The sequence below is a fragment of the Somniosus microcephalus genome, chromosome 7, assembly GCF_052327205.1.
Source record: "Somniosus microcephalus isolate GS21.2 chromosome 7, FLI_Smic_1.0, whole genome shotgun sequence".
Classification (NCBI taxonomy): domain Eukaryota; kingdom Metazoa; phylum Chordata; class Chondrichthyes; order Squaliformes; family Somniosidae; genus Somniosus; species Somniosus microcephalus.
This window is the reverse complement of record NC_140993.1, coordinates 264,045,367-264,061,355: the sequence shown is the minus strand read 5'-3', so window position 1 is coordinate 264,061,355 and position 15,989 is coordinate 264,045,367. Positions and strand designations below refer to the sequence as shown.

The window sequence follows — 15,989 nt, the reverse complement described above, 5'->3', positions numbered from 1 at the left end:
ATTGTACTGTGTGAAGGACTGGTTTCACCGTCACCTTGAAGTCCCCACAGATGCGAACCTTCCTTGGCTCCTCAGACTTATTGTTTAACGTTTTTTTCATGACAGGAACGATGGGTGTTGCCCACTCGCTCCAGTCTACCTTAGATAACACGCCTGCATTCTCCAGATTCTCCAGCTCTGCCTCGACGGCTGGGCGAATTGCATATGGTACCGGTCTTGCTTTGAAAAACTTGGGAATTGCATTCTCCTCTATTTTTATCGAGGCGGTTACGTCTTTAAGAGTGCCCAGTTCTTGTTGAAATACCTCTTTGGCGTCAGCTAAGATTGTTGACAATCGTCCAGGAGTGACGTCGTCATCCTTTTTACCAGCCACCGTCAGTGCCTGAATGGAGTGCCAGTCTAAACTTATCTTTCTGATCCATTCACGTCCCAATAACGGTGGTCTACCATCTTGCAGAATGTAGAGATACAATTTCCGTATTTTCTTGCCATTGTATTCGACAGGCACCCTTATTTTTCCTCTGGGGTATACTTTTTGCCCCGTATACGTCCTCAAGACAATGGATGTCTCTCTCAAGGGTATGTGTGAGAATAGCCGCTCGTAGTCTCGTCGATTCATGACGGTTAGAGCTGATCCTGTATCCCATTCCATTTTGACTTGGGACCCTGCTATCGTGAGGGTGACCCAAATGGTTCGGTGATCCTCTTTTGCGATTACGTTGTGAAGTTTGAGACAGCTTAGTCTCTTGTTCCCGGATTCACTATCGCTCATCTGGTCTTCGGAACTACTGTCCGTCATCTTTTGTACTTTCCTGTAATGTTCCTTAGTAGCCTTTTTGTTGTCGTTGGTCTTCTTCCCAGACCTGCAAACTCGTGCAATGTGTCCCATCTTTCCGCATTGCCTGCATATTTTGTCCTTGGACCAGCAGTCCTTCTGGTCATGGTTTGTTCTGCTGCAGCGATAACATTTTGCAAATCCCCGTGTCATTTCGTGGGTGCCGTATTCCTGTGGCTTTTGTTGTATTTCCGCAGCTCCCCTTGCTGCTGCTTCGTACGACACTGCCACGCTGAAAGCCTTATCTAGCGTCAGCTCTTTCTCTGAGAGTAACCTCTTCTGTGTTCCTTCACTCAGGAGTCCACAGACAAATTTGTCCCGTAAGGTATCTGCCAGTCCTGCTCCGAACTGGCAGTGCTTTGATAGCTTGCGTAGTTCCGTAAGGTAATCAGCATTGCTCTCATTTTTATGCTGATTTCTCCTGTGGAATTTAAATCTTTCTGCTACCAGCAGCGGTGTAGGATTTAGGTGTTCCTGTAGGATAGCAACAATTTCGTTAAAACTCTTCGCCTTCGGTTTGGCTGGAGTAATCAAGTCCCACAATAGGCCGTATGTTCTTGCGCCCATTAAATTTAGCAATACCGATGCCTTTTTCTCATCGGCTATTTCGTTTGCCTCGCAATATACCTCGACTCTTTCCACATGCGTGGTCCAGTCTTCTATTGCATTATCGAAGGCAGTGATATCGCCAGTCTTTGGCATCTTGAAAATCTAAGATGGCGCCTCCCGTGCTTTTCCTTCTTCCCCGCCGAGTTAAGATGGCGCCTCCCGCGCTTTCCCGCTGCTGCCGCTGCTGCCAACGCTGTTGCTGGCGATTATATTTATTTTACTATGCTGTAATGGCGACGCCCTATGGTCTTCGCGCCTCCCCGATTGCTGCTGCCAACGCCGCTCTCCGCGGTATTTTTATTTTTCTATCGCGCTTCAATATTTGCTCCGCTAATTGAAGAACCGTTCCCGTCGTGGAGCGGACCCTCTGGGACACTTCCCTCCCTCTTCTTAGGTCCGAACGCTGCCCGGCTTCGAAACACCGGCCGCGCCCTGTGTGCTCCACCCTCTCTCTCTTTGCTTCTCGACTCGCTGCCCGGCCCCGTTGCAGAGCCACCCGATCGAGCTCTAGCCCGCCGCAGCCCAGGAAGGATCAGTGCACTACCTGCCACCAGCCCGATTAGCTGGGAAACCACAGACTGGAGAACCAAGCCTGGCTCTCGACAGTCTCTCCTGCAATTTTTCAATTCGATGATTTGGAGGGCGGTTGCCCACGGTCGACGCCCGTTTCTCGAGTTTCTTTGGATTATTCTTTTTTTCTTTCTTCTGGCTCCGACCTTCAATAACGTCGTCTGAGGTGCTGCCGAGTTGCAGGTAAGTTTGTTTCTTACTCGTCGCCAGTATTATGTCCGTGTATAATTGAGACACGGACTGCAGGAGTTGATTATAACAAGTCTTTACTGAATGGAGACAACCTGGAAACTGAAACTACAGAAGCCTGCTAGGGCCTTTTATACAGGGGTGGTCACTGCCGGTACTGCAGTCTGAGACCAGTTATTCCCTTAAAGCTACATACACAACATTTATGTTAATGTATTACAAGCCAAATGTATGTTGAATGTTTAAATGTCTTAATCTAAATGTACACTCTCGGGAGCCGCAAGCCTACATTTCGTTGTACTGCACTTGTGCACTAACAATGACAATAAAGTTGATTATGATTATGATTATGAATATGCTCAATGACTGAGCATCCACAGCTCTCTGGGGTAGAGAATTCCAAAGATTCACAAGGGTCCTGTATTAAGCTAAATTCTTTTTTGAACACCTCCCACTATTCATCTGTAGTTTTACCCGATAACAGTTTTGACCAGTTTGCTGTCTTCATCCCATTAAAGTTAACCTTACCAAAATCTAGAATCTTAATAACTGTGTTAAGTTTTTCCTTTTCAAACCTAACATTGAATTCAATCATATTATGATCACTGTTTGATAAATGTCCCCTTACTGTTAGATTCTTAACTAAGTCTGGCTCATTACTCATTACTAAATCTAATATGGCCTGCCCTCTTGTTGGTTCTAGAACATACTGCTCCAGAAAACTATCTTGAATGCACTCAAGAAATTCACTACCTTTCTGACTTGAGCTACTCTGCTCTTTACAATCTATATGAAAATTAACATCTCACATTAAAACAACTTTGCTTTTGCTACAAGCCTCTCTAATCCTTGAATTAATACACGCTGGCACTTCATTGCTGTTATCAGGAGGTCTGTAGACAACTCCCATTACAGTTGCAAGTCCTCTGTTTTCCTCAGTTCTAACCATAGAGTCTCTGCTGATTATTTTCCCTCACCTGTATCTTCCCCTACTAATGTTTTAATCAATAAGGCTACCCCACCTCCTCTCCACAGATATAAGAAGATATCCCAGCCCATCAGAGATACCAGCGAGACACCCTGAATCCGCAGAGATGCTCCAGCTCTGCAGATATACCGGAGGGGGGGCCATTCATTTTACACAAAAGATTGATATTTTAAAATATTGCCAATCCGTTTCCCCTAAAAGCCCATTGAGACCATCACTTCTAATTGCATGGGGAAGCTGTGTGATTTGTATTTCGCCTTGAACAATATTCTAGATTTTCAATATTCACACACTGATGGGCTTCACCTTTCTCCTGCCACTGAACTTTTTCATCTCTCAAGGATTTCCATTCATCTGGTCCAATTTTTATAGCTAGATTCTTTGCTTGGATCCTCCAGCCAGGCATGTAACCCAGGCACCAAGCTAGGTTGTGTCCATCACTTGGAAGCAGAGTAACTTCAAGCAAGTAGGGCAGACCTATAATTTGCCTCTAATAAAAAGAGAAAATGCTGGAGAAACTCAGCAGGTCAGGCAGCACCTGTGAAGAGAGAAACAGAGTTAACATTTCAGGTCGATGACCTTTCGTCAGAACTTGCCTCTGACTTAGGGGGAAGAATATGGAAATTAAGACTGCAACATGAAAATGTAAAAGATTATAATTTTTTTTTGTCAGCCAATGCTGAGAGCTGGATTTCTGGAAGCAGTTTCATGATATAAAGATATGGGCCCAGTAATTCCTCTCCCAACGCGTGAGTACGGACGCGTGTGCTCGGAGGAATTGCCGGTTTTCAGCATGCACAGCGCATGCGGGGAAAACCGACATTTCCTCTCCTCTCCTCTGACCCAAGGGGTTAAGAGGCTGAACGCGTGCGGGCAGGAGTCTGCGCGTTCGACTTGGATTTCCTTTGTGGGGAAGTTATTGGAATCTATAATTAAGGACAGAGTGGCTGATCACTTAGTGATTTCCTTTATTTTTAGAGAGTTGCGCATGTGTAAAGGCCTCCGGTTTTTACGCATTGAAAAACCACACGTAAGTACTTAGTTTTACAGGTAAGTGGTCTATTAATACAATTTATAAAAAAAATTTCCACAGGTTTATTATTTTTAAAGAATTTACAGTAAGGTAAGTTTAGTTTTAGCCCTGATTTTTTATATAATTTTTTTCAAATTTTAAAATTATTGTTTAAAATAGTTTTTTACAGTTATTTATGGTTCATTTAAGTAGTGCAATGTTTTTTTTAAATTTTCTTTCAAGTTTAAGTAGTGTTTTGGGGCCAGGAGTTTTCATGAGTTTGACAGCCCTTACTATCAAACTCATGAATGAACTTTTGCAACCTCCCATTGGTTGCCCTGTGCTCACGTGATCCCAGCCAGCTCATCGCACTAAGTATGCCGCTGGGTCACGCACGCACAGCGCGACAGGACCTCAGGCGGGCCAGTGAGAGGAAATGCAATGCGGGCCAGGATTGAAATGTCAGCGCGCTGGGTAAGTGCACATCAGGGGCTTGCACGCGCGGCAAGCTCCTGATCCTAATTTCAGGGCCATGGTTGTTTGACCAGAAAGAACCTGAAGCTGTTGGGCGAATGAGCAGACAATTATACAGCTTTGTAAGCATCAGAGTCCCAATGACTGAAGGGGTGATCAGATTATTCATATCAGTCAGCTGGGGGCTGGTTGGGGTGAGGGGCGGAGAAAGACTCAACACAGCAAACATCCACAGTCCTGAGTACCAGGAGGTACAGCAGAGTGTAATAGTCCATGGGATGGCACTAGAGTTCTCAGGAAACTTCTTCACATCAAACATCAATGTTAAACTATGCAAGAGAGCCCCAGGTGGGCAGAGGAAACGCTTCAAGGACACCCTGAAAGCCTCCTTGAAAAAGTGCAACATCCCCACCGACACCTGGGAATCCCTGGCCCAAGACCGTACAAAGTGGAGGAGAAGCATCCGGGAAGGCGCCAAACACCTCGAGTCTCTTCGCCGGGAGCAAGCGGAAGCCAAGCGCAAGGAGCGCACGTCAACCCAAGCACCCCACCCACCTGCCCCTTCAACCACCGTCTGCCCCACCTGTGACAGAGACTGTAGGTCCCGCATTGGACTCATCAGTCTCCTGAGAACTCGTTTTTAATGGGGAAGCAAGTCATCTTCGGTTCCGAGGGACTGCCTAAGAAGAAGCAGAAGAAGATTAGTAGGAATAGACTGGATGTTGGGCGGGTTTTCTTTTTCATGAGAGTAGCGAGCCTCTGGAATGTGTTGCCAGCTGGTGTGATGGGTGCTGACTCTCTGCCTACAAGAAGGAGCTGGACCGGTTCCTGACTGGGGAACAGATCGCATCATGTAGGTCAGTGTCTTCATAGATAACACTTGGTCCCTGTGATCTCTTTCGATCGCCTGATTTCCAGAGTATTTTTTCCCCTTTTTGGCCCTGGGTTTTTTCCTCTGTTTTTCTGCCTCTCCCAGGAGATTACATGGCTGCGGGGGTGCGGGGAGGGGAGAAGTGTTTAGTCATGATGGTCTGACCATCATGGTGTGGGGCAGGCTTGATGGTCCTGCTGATCTTTACCTGCCCGACAATTTCATGTGTTCGTACGTGTCAAGACTATCTACAAAGCCGCTTCTTCTCCTCCTTGCTCCCTGCCCTGAACCTCTCCTGCGCACTCCATTCCTACATATTGGCCCATATTTTCCGATGCCTACAGGCGTGTACGCGCTGTGTACACATCCGTAGGGACATCAGACATGCCGGTTTCAGGCATGCGAAGCGAATCCTCTTGACAGATCGGACGCCTACCCTGGAGAAGGGACTCTGCGGATGGAGAGTTCCGCTTTCTGCAGAACCTCCACCCACTGAAAACACTTAAAAATCCTACGCCTGGTAAAAGCAGGCGTAAGGCAGTAACTTAAAAATACTTTTAAAAAAGGTAAGTTTATTTTTAGTCCCGTAAAAAACTTTAATTGTTTTTTCAAAAAATTATATTTTTGTTTAAAATATTTAATTTAATGTAATTTTAACTCATTTTAAAAACGTGATTTAAAAAAATGTGTTTAATGTTTTGTTGTGTTTTTGGGGTGATCTCCATTCATATATTTGACAGGTCTATCTGTCAAAAGTATGAAGGGGGATTCCCTTCTCCTACTTGCGAACCCCATGCGCCCCTGGGAATCCTGGGCCCTGCGGATTTCGACTGTGGAGAGTATTGCATCTTGACCGAACAGTAATGAATAAATGGGTGGACATTACAGCACATTGTCTGCAAGGCAGAACCCGAAAGTGAAAGACAAAGTAAAACCGAGCCCCCCAGCACCCCCTTCAGGTAACACCCGGGAACTGGGACAAACTTCATTGAAGCAAAACTCAAAACACAACACTCCTTTCCCCCAGATAAAACCCCTTAGTCCTCCAGGCGTCTGGGATGGAATCTAACCCGACTTGAGCGCCGCTGGACAGGCATAGTCGGGGTGCCACTGCTAGCCGCAGGAAAACCTTCCTTCGTGGCTGATGACTCCGTGACACCTTCTGTCGATGTGGCTTCCGTCATTGTTGCAGGAAGCAGGCCGTTACTGCCTGGCAGAGGTGGCGGAGACAATGACCTAGCGTGTGACGTCTCTGTTACTCTCACCGGAGTACGGCCCCGTAGCTGGTCTACATGGCGTCTGTGCAGCTGGCCATCAGGTGTACGGACGCTGTACGACAGGGGACCCGTGGCCTGCTCCACCACGGCAGGCATCCATTTGTCTCCTCCTGCATAGCAATGGGCAAACACAGTCTCTGATGGCTCGAACTGCCTGGCGGTGCCCTGGTGCTTCTTAGCCAGCTCTTCTTGCTTTGTGTGCATCTCATCCCTGTAGTCCGGGTGTAGCCGGTCCAGTGCAGTTGCCAGCCGGCGACCCATCAGCATCTCGGCAGGACTCTTCCCCGTTGCTGAGTTTGGTGTGGTATGCTGTGATAACAGGAACCTGGCCAATCTGGTTTGCCAGTCCCCCACCGATATCCTCACCAGTGCCTCTTTTGTGGTTTGCACCATCCTCTCTGCCTGCCCGTTAGAGGAGGGGTGATAGGGCGCTGTGGTCACGTGGCGGATCCAATTTCTGCCTGCAAAAGCCTTGAACTCCGCTGACGTGAAGGCTGCTCCATTGTCCAAAACCAGCACGTCGGGGACTCCATGTGTGGCAAACAGCAAACGCAACGCATTGATCACTGCACTGGATATCATGGAGCTCATGATAGCCACCTCCAGCCATTTCGAATGAGAATCCACCACTATCAAAAAGACCTTCCCCTGAAATGGCCCTGCAAAGTCAATGTGGAGTCTTGACCATTTACGAGTGGTCCACTCCCAGGGGTGAAGGGGAGCCTTGGATGGGCTATGGCGAGTCAGCTGACATGTCTCACAGCTCTTTACCACCTCCTCCACATCTCAGTCCAACCCCGGCCACCAGACGTAGCTTCTCAATCAAATCAGCATAATCCACCTCACTAGGTTTACGAGGAGCCACCAATGAACGCAGGACGGAGTAAGTAGCAGCTCCACATACACTTAGCAACACTGAGCGCTTCTTCTCTTCTTTGTCAATATTATTGGCCTCAAAGAAACACCCCAGTCTTTCTGCGTATTCCTCCCATGAACTGTCCTTATCCCCAGAGAACTCTTCAATACGTCCCAAGGTCGTCATAGTTTTAATGTGCACTGTCCCTTTAAGATCCACGGACTTTTTTCTTTTTTTTTAAAATTATTTTTCTCCTCCGGCCAGAGTTATGGTAGCTACACTCACGGTAGTTGCCTGGCCCGCACAATACTCTGTCCACCGTCTACGTCGCAGCTAGCCAACTATCAAAATGCCGTTGATGTTGCTAGCTGAGTGGCCCGCTCGTCGCAATTTCCAATATCACGGCTGTAGGTTCGCATGTCTATCTCCGTCCTTCTAGAGAGTTCAACAGCCGCCTCGTCGCCAGTATTGCAATTTGACCGAACAGTAATGAATAGAGGAGACGGAATGTACCTTTTACTATTTACTGAGTAAATGGGTGGACATTACAGCACATTGTCTGCATGGCAGAACCCTAAACTGAAAGTGAAAGACAAAGTAAAACCGAGCCCCCCAGCACCCCCTTCAGGTAACACCCGGGAACTGGGACAAACTTAATTGAAGCAAAACTCAAAACACAACAGAGAGGCCCAGGAGCAGAAGTGTCCGGACCTCGGGAGCCCTCGGGTAAGGGCGTAAATTTTTTTCCGGAAGCATCTGCACGCAGGAAGCCTCCTATCGGAAATTACGGGCCATCGCCTTTTTTGTCAGTTTCTCCATCCTCGCTTTCTCCAACCTCATTTCAACCTTGAGCTCCACCATGTTCTCTCTTGATTCCCCTTCCACTCAACTCCTGCTCATTCAACGTCCTTTCCTGGTCCCCGTGCGAGCTGACATCATCAGTCGTTTCCTTCCCTCATGCTTCACCCTCTTCAAAATCACCATCATCGTCCCCTCCTTTAAAAAAAAAACACTCTGACCCATCTGTTCTCTCTAATTATTGCCCCACATCCAACTTTCCTTTCCTCTCCAAGGCCTTTGACTGCACTGTTGTCTCCCAGCCCCCCATCTCAATAGAAACTCTGCATGAACCTGTCCAATCAGGCTTCCACCCCTCTCACAGCACCAAATCAGTCTTTGCAAATGTCTCTTGTGCAACTGTAATCGTGTTGCTTTGAAGAAATGGCACAATATTTTAATCAGAAGACCATGGTTTTAATAACATAGTTTAGAAATATATTTTTATGCCCCCTTTGCTTTCCTGGACCTATCTACCTAACATCACTAAAACAGATTATCACATTGCTGTTTTGTGGGAGCTTGCTGTGTGCAAATTGGCCGCCTCATTTCCTACATTTACAACAGCGACTACACTTCAAAAGTACTTCATTGGCTGTAAAGAACTTTGAGATGTCCTGAGGTCGCGAAAGGCGCTATATAAATGCAAGTCTTTAAATCTACCAGAAAGTATCAGATTCTTGAGTACTGAAAACAGGAATGATGGCAGAAAAACCTATTGCTGGGATGTGTGGAATAATGCCCCTAAGAATTAGCCCTCACTTTGGTTGTTACTGTGACTTCCCATAATTGTTTATGAGTCTCAGCGGTTTGGACTATATTGAATTGGCAAACCTCATGCATGGAACTTTGATGAGCCAATGCTCCAGATGCAGATATAAATGGAGATGCTGTGATGTGGTGCTAACAGAAATGTTGATGCAGACCCATGCATTAGCACCGGCAGAGCCAATGTATTCGCAGCAGGGTGAGCTGATGCATTAGCACAAGTGTAGCCTATGCATTAGCACCGGCGAAGTCCCTGCATTAGCACCAGCGGGAGCCCGTTCATTAGGACCAGCGGGAGCCCGTTCATTAGGACCAGCGGGAGCCCGTTCATTAGGACCAGCGGGAGCCCGTTCATTAGGACCAGCGGGAGCCCATTCATTAGGACCAGCGGGAGCCCATTCATTAGCACCAGTGGGAGCCCGTTCATTAGGACCAGCGGGAGCCCATTCATTAGCACCAGCGGGAGCCCATTCATTAGCACCAGCGGGAGCCCATTCATTAGCACCAGTGGGAGCCCATTCATTAGCACCAGTGGAGCCCATTCATTAGCACCAGTGGGAGCCCATTCATTAGCACCAGTGGGAGCCCATTCATTAGCACCAGTGGGAGTCCATTCATTAGCACCAGTGGGAGCCCATTCATTAGCACCAGTGGGAGCCCATTCATTAGCACCAGTGGAGCCCATTCATTAGCACCAGTGGGGCCCATTCATTAGCATCAGTGGGAGCCCATTCATTAGCACCAGTGGAGTCCATTCATTAGCACCAGTGGGAGCCCATTCATTAGCACCAGTGGGAGCCCATTCATTAGCATCAGTGGGAGCCCATTCATTAGGACCAGTGGAGCCCATTCATTAGCACCAGTGGGGCCCATTCATTAGCACCAGTGGGAGCCCATTCATTAGCACCAGTGGAGTCCATTCATTAGCACCAGTGGGAGCCCATTCATTAGCACCAGTGGAGCCCATTCATTAGTACCAGTGGAGCCCATTCATTCGCACCAGTGGGAGCCCATTCATTAGCACCAGTGGAGCCCATTCATTAGGACCAGTGGAGCCCATTCAATAGCACCAGCGGGAGCCCATTCATTAGCACCAGTGGAGCCCATTCATTAGCACCAGTGGGAGCCCATTCATTAGCACCAGTGGAGCCCATTCATTAGCAACAGTGGAGCCCATTCATTAGGACCAGTGGAGCCCATTCAATAGCACCAGCGGGAGCCCATTCATTAACACCAGTGGAGCCCATTCATTAACACCAGTGGAGCCCATTCATTAGCACCAGTGGGAGCCCATTCATTAGCACCAGTGGAGCCCATTCATTAGCACCAGTGGAGCCCATTCATTAGGACCAGTGGAGTCCATTCAATAGCACCAGCGGGAGCCCATTCATTAACACCAGTGGAGCCCATTCATTAACACCAGTGGAGCCCATTCATTAGCACCAGTGGGAGCCCATTCATTAGCACCAGTGGGAGCCCATTCATTAGCACCAGTGGGAGCCCATTCATTAGCACCAGTGGGAGCCCATTCATTAGCACCAGTGGACCCCATTCATTAGCACCAGTGGAGCCCATTCATTCGCACCAGTGGAGCCCATTCATTAGCACCAGTGGGAGCCCATTCATTAGCACCAGTGGAGCCCATTCATTAGCACCAGTGGAGCCCATTCATTCGCACCAGTGGAGCCCATTCATTAGCACCAGCGGGAGCCCATTCATTAGCACCAGCGGGAGCCCATTCATTAGCACCAGTGGAGCCCATTCATTAGCACCAGCGGGAGCCCATTCATTAGCACCAGTGGGAGTCCATTCATTAGCACCAGCGGGAGCCCATTCATTAGCACCAGTGGGAGCCCATTCATTAGGACCAGTGGGAGCCCATTCATTAGGACCAGTGGGAGCCCATTCATTAGCACCAGTGGGAGCCCATTCATTAGCACCAGTGGAGCCCATTCATTCGCACCAGTGGAGCCCATTCATTCGCACCAGTGGAGCCCATTCATTAGCACCAGTGGGAGCCCATTCATTAGCACCAGTGGAGCTCATTCATTAGCACCAGTGGAGCCCATTCATTCGCACCAGTGGAGCCCATTCATTAGCACCAGTGGAGCCCATTCATTAGCACCAGTGGAGCCCATTCATTCGCACCAGTGGGAGCCCATTCATTCGCACCAGTGGGAGCCCATTCATTAGCACCAGTGGGAGCCCATTCATTAGCACCAGTGGAGCCCATTCATTAGCACCAGTGGGAGCCCATTCATTAGCACCAGTGGAGCCCATTCATTAGCACCAGTGGGAGCCCATTCATTAGCACCAGTGGGAGCCCATTCATTAGCACCAGTGGAGCTCATTCATTAGCACCAGTGGAGCCCATTCATTAGCACCAGTGGAGCCCATTCATTAGCACCAGTGGAGCCCATTCATTCGCACCAGTGGGAGCCCATTCATTCGCACCAGTGGGAGCCCATTCATTCGCACCAGTGGGAGCCCATTCATTAGCACCAGTGGAGCCCATTCATTAGCACCAGTGGGAGCCCATTCATTAGCGCCAGTGTTGAGGCAGAAGGTGACACGTGGTTCTCAGTCTGTTGCCTGGGGGGAGGAGGCGCGCGCTGCGGGGCTAGTGACGTACGAAGGGGCGTGGCGGGCGATGAGTGACGGGCGGCCGGCTGGGCGGGCCCGGATCGGAAGGTCCCGCCTATCTCCACCCTTTGCCCGGTCTGAGTGCTGGAGCTGAGCTCAGGACTGAGCCTGTGGTGATCCGGTGAGTAAAGAGCAGCCTAGCTGGAGTCCGCCCTCCCAGCGGTGGAGAGTGTGGCCTAGGAGGCCGCTCAGCACCGGCCTGCCCTGGGGCTGGGGAGCTGACCGGCCTGAGCCTGCACCTTCCACTGGGATGGCCACAAGGGATGTGGGCAAATGCAGCGGGCAGTCTGGCCAAGGCCCGCAAACAGCAAGGGGATGCAGGGCCCGATCCTATGAGGTTGATTGAAGAATGAAATGTTGGCCAAAGGCACTGGTGGGCAACACCCTGTTCTCTTTCAGAAAATGCTGTGGGATCTTGCTGTTCACTTTAACAGGCAGGGGGGTGGGCCGGTGGGCCTCTGTCCAAGTGAAAGGTGGCATCTCCAAGGAATGTAGAGCTCCCTCACTGCTTGAATGTTGCTGCGTCCCCAGTCCGAGCCCATCTTTCCCGCAACACCCTGATCAGGTTTCTGCTCCCGCCACATCACTGAAACAGACCAAATCAAAGTCACAAATGACAGACATCCTCTGACTGCTCTAACCCTAAACCCACGCATTTCTCTTCCATCTCCTCTCCAACCTCGCCTTGTTCACAAGAGCCACTGCCTGCTCTGTTGACTCCATTCCCACTAAATTGTTGACCATTCAACTTCTCTTCCTGGCCCCCATCATAGTTGACATTGTAAATGGTTCCCTCCCTCCCCTCAGAAACGAAGAACATAAGAAGTAGAAGCAGGAGTAGGCCATTTGGCCCTTTGAGCCTGCTCTGCCATTCTGTAAGATCATGGCTAATCTTCTACCTCATCTCCACTTTCCTGCACTATCCCCATATCCCTTGATTCCCTTAATATTCAAAAATCTATCGATCTCTGACTTGAATATACTCAACGACTGAACCTCCACAGCCCTCTGGGGTAGAGAATTACAAAGATTCAACAACCTCTGAGTGAAAAATGTTCTTATCTCAGTTCTAAATGGCTGACCCCTTATTCTGAGACTGTGATCCCTGGTTCTAGACTCCCCAGCCAGGGGAAACATCCTCCCTGTATCTACCCTGTCAAGACTTGTAAGAATTTTGTATGTGTCAATGAGATCACCTCTCATTCTTCTAAACTCGAGAGAATATAGGCCTAGTCTACTCAATCTCTCCTCATAGGACAATCCCCCCCCCCTCCCAGGAACCAGTCTGGTGAACCTTTGTTGCACTCCCTCTATGGAACGTATATCCTTCCTTGGGTAAGGAGACCAAAACTGTACACAATACTCCAGGTGTGGTCTCACCAGGACCCTATATAATTGCAGTAAGATGTCTTTACTCTTATACGCAAATCCTCTTGTAATAAAGGCCAAGATACCATTTGCTTTCCTAATTGCTTGCTGTACCTGCATGTTAACTTTGTGATTTGTGTACAAGGACACCCAGGTTCTTTTTAACACCAACATTTCCCAATCTCTCACCATTTAAAAATACTCTGCTTTTCTATTTTTCCTACCAAAGTGGATAACTTCACATTTCTCCATATTGTCCATTTGCTGTGCTCTTGCCCACTCATTTAGCCTGTTTATATCCCCTTGAAGCTTCCTTGCATCCTCCTCGCAACTTCCATTCCCACCCAGCTTTGTATCATCAGCAGACTTGGATATATTACATTTGGTCCCCTCATCCAAATCATTGATGTGGATTGTGAATAGCTGAGGCCCAAGCACTGATCCTTGCGGAAACCACTAGTTACAGCCTGCCAACCCGGAAATGACCTGTTTATTCCTACTATCTGTTTTCTGTCCGTTAACCAATCCTCAATCCATGCTAGTATATTACCCCCAATCTCATGAGCCCTAATTTTGTTTAATGACCTTGTGTGGCACCTTATCAAATGCCTTCTGAAAATCCAAATACACCACATCCACTGGTTTCCCCCTTATCTATTCTGCTAGATACAACCTCAAAAAACTTTGTCAAACACGATTTCCCTTTCATAAATCCGTGTTGACTCTGCCCAATCCTATTATTATTTTCTAAGTGCCCGGTTATGACGTCCTTAATAATAGATTCTAGCATTTTCCCTACTACTGATGTCAGGCTAACTGGTCTGTAGTTCCCCTTTTTTTCTCTCTCCCTCCTTTATTAAATCGGGGTTACATTTGCAACTTCAAATGCGCGGGAACCATTCTAGAATCTATGGAATTTTGGGAAATGGCAACCAGTGTATCCACTATCTCTATAGCCACCTTTTTCAAAACTCTAGGATGTAGGCCATCAGGTCCAGGGGATTTATCGGCTTTCAGTCCCATTCATTTCTCCAGTACTTTTTTTTTTTTACTAATACTAATTTCTTTTAGTTCCTCATTCTCGCTAGAGCCTTGGCTCTCCACTATTTCCAGGAAGATTTTAGTGTCTTCTTCCCTAATAGTATTTGTTTAATTTCTCTGCCATTTCCATATTCCCCATTATAACTTCTCCTGTCTCAGACTGTAAGGGATCCATATTTACTTTTGCTGATCTTTTCTGTTTTAAATACCTATAGAAGCTTTTACAGTCTATTTTTATGTCTCTCGCTATGACTGTCCCCCTCTCTTTCAAGCTGGCATCATCGCCCGCCTTCACGCCTGCCTCATCCATGTGTTGCTGAAACCCTCACCTGTGCCTTTTTCACCTCCAGACTCTACTGTCCCACTACCCTACAGGGCTGGCCTCTCATCGTCCACCCTCTGTAAACTTAAGCTTAATCAAAACTCTACTGCCTGTATCCTATCCTGTACCAAGTCCTAGTCGCCCAACACCCCGTCCTCCATGATGTACATTGATTCCCAGTCCCCCACGCCTCCAATTTAAAATTCTTATCCTTGTGCTTAAATCTGTTTGTGCCTTTGCCTCTCACTGTATCTGAAATCTCCTCCAGCTCTACAAACTCTCCATTCCTCTGACTCTGGCTTCTTGTGCAGACCCCCTCCCTTTGCCCCACCATTGGCAGCCGTGCCTTCAGCTGCCTAGGCCCCAAGCTCTTGAATTCCCTCCCTGAACCCCTATTGTTTCTCCACCTCCCTCTTCTTTTGACCCTCCTTAAAACCCACCTCTTCAAGCTTTTGGTCAGCCCCCCCACACACACTTTCTTTGGCTCAGCATCCATTTTTTCCTTGTGCCTCTATGAAGTGCATTGGAAGACTGTTTCTATGCTGTACAAATGCAAGTTGTTATTGTTGCTCACTTGCCTGGGGAACTTGTGTGCTTGCCATCTTAAGCTATGGGTTAATTGGTGTACGTGGCAGTGGGTGCCCTGAATGGCCATAGAAACATAGAAGATAGGAGCAGGAGTAGGCCATTCGGCCCCTCGAGCCTGCTCCGCCATTCAATGCGATCATGGCTGATCATCCAAATTCAGTACCCTGTCCCTGCTTTCTCCCCATATCCCTTGATCCCTTTAGCCTTAAGAAATATATCCAACTCCTTCTTGAATATATTTAATGAATTGGCCTCTACTGCCTTCTGTGGTAGAGAATTCCACAGGTTCACCACTCTCTGGGTGAAGAAATTCCTCCTCATCTCTGTCCTAAATGGCTTACCCCTTATCCTTAGACTGTGACCCCTGGTTCTGGACTCCCCCGCCATTGGGAACATCCTTCCTGCATCTAGTCTGTCTAGTCCTTTTAGAATTTTATAAGTTTCAATGAAACCCCCTCTCATTCTTCTAAACTCCAGCGAGTACAAGCCCAATCGACCCAATCTCTCCTCATACGTCATTCCTGCCATCCCAGGTATCAGCCTGGTGAATCTTCGCTGCACTCCCTCCATGGCAAGAACATCCTTCCTCAGATAAGGCGACCAAAACTGCACACAATACTCAAGGTGTGGTCTCACCAAAGCTCAAGAAGGAACCTCAAAAGGTATCAAATAGGAAGATACAAGGAGCATCAGTCCTGATTTTGATTCATATTAACCTAGAGGTTCGAGTAATTCCAACTT

The 15,989-nt window shown here is 48.0% G+C and overlaps 1 protein-coding gene across 4 annotated transcripts in view; it reads left to right on the top strand.

Annotated features, from left to right (window-relative positions):
• The first annotated feature begins 11,811 nt into the window (after nt 1-11,811).
• Nucleotides 11,812-15,989, top strand: part of ano10a (anoctamin 10a) — a 127,996-nt gene continuing 123,818 nt past the window's right edge. For 2 of the 4 annotated variants that reach the window (XM_085993701.1, XM_085993700.1), the window contains exon 1: nt 11,815-12,050. The gene's annotated coding sequence lies outside the window, so the exon portion shown is untranslated. Of the gene's footprint in view, nt 12,051-15,989 lie in introns of all 4 variants that reach the window. The other 2 variants (XM_085993702.1, XM_085993704.1) reach the window with 2 other exon arrangements.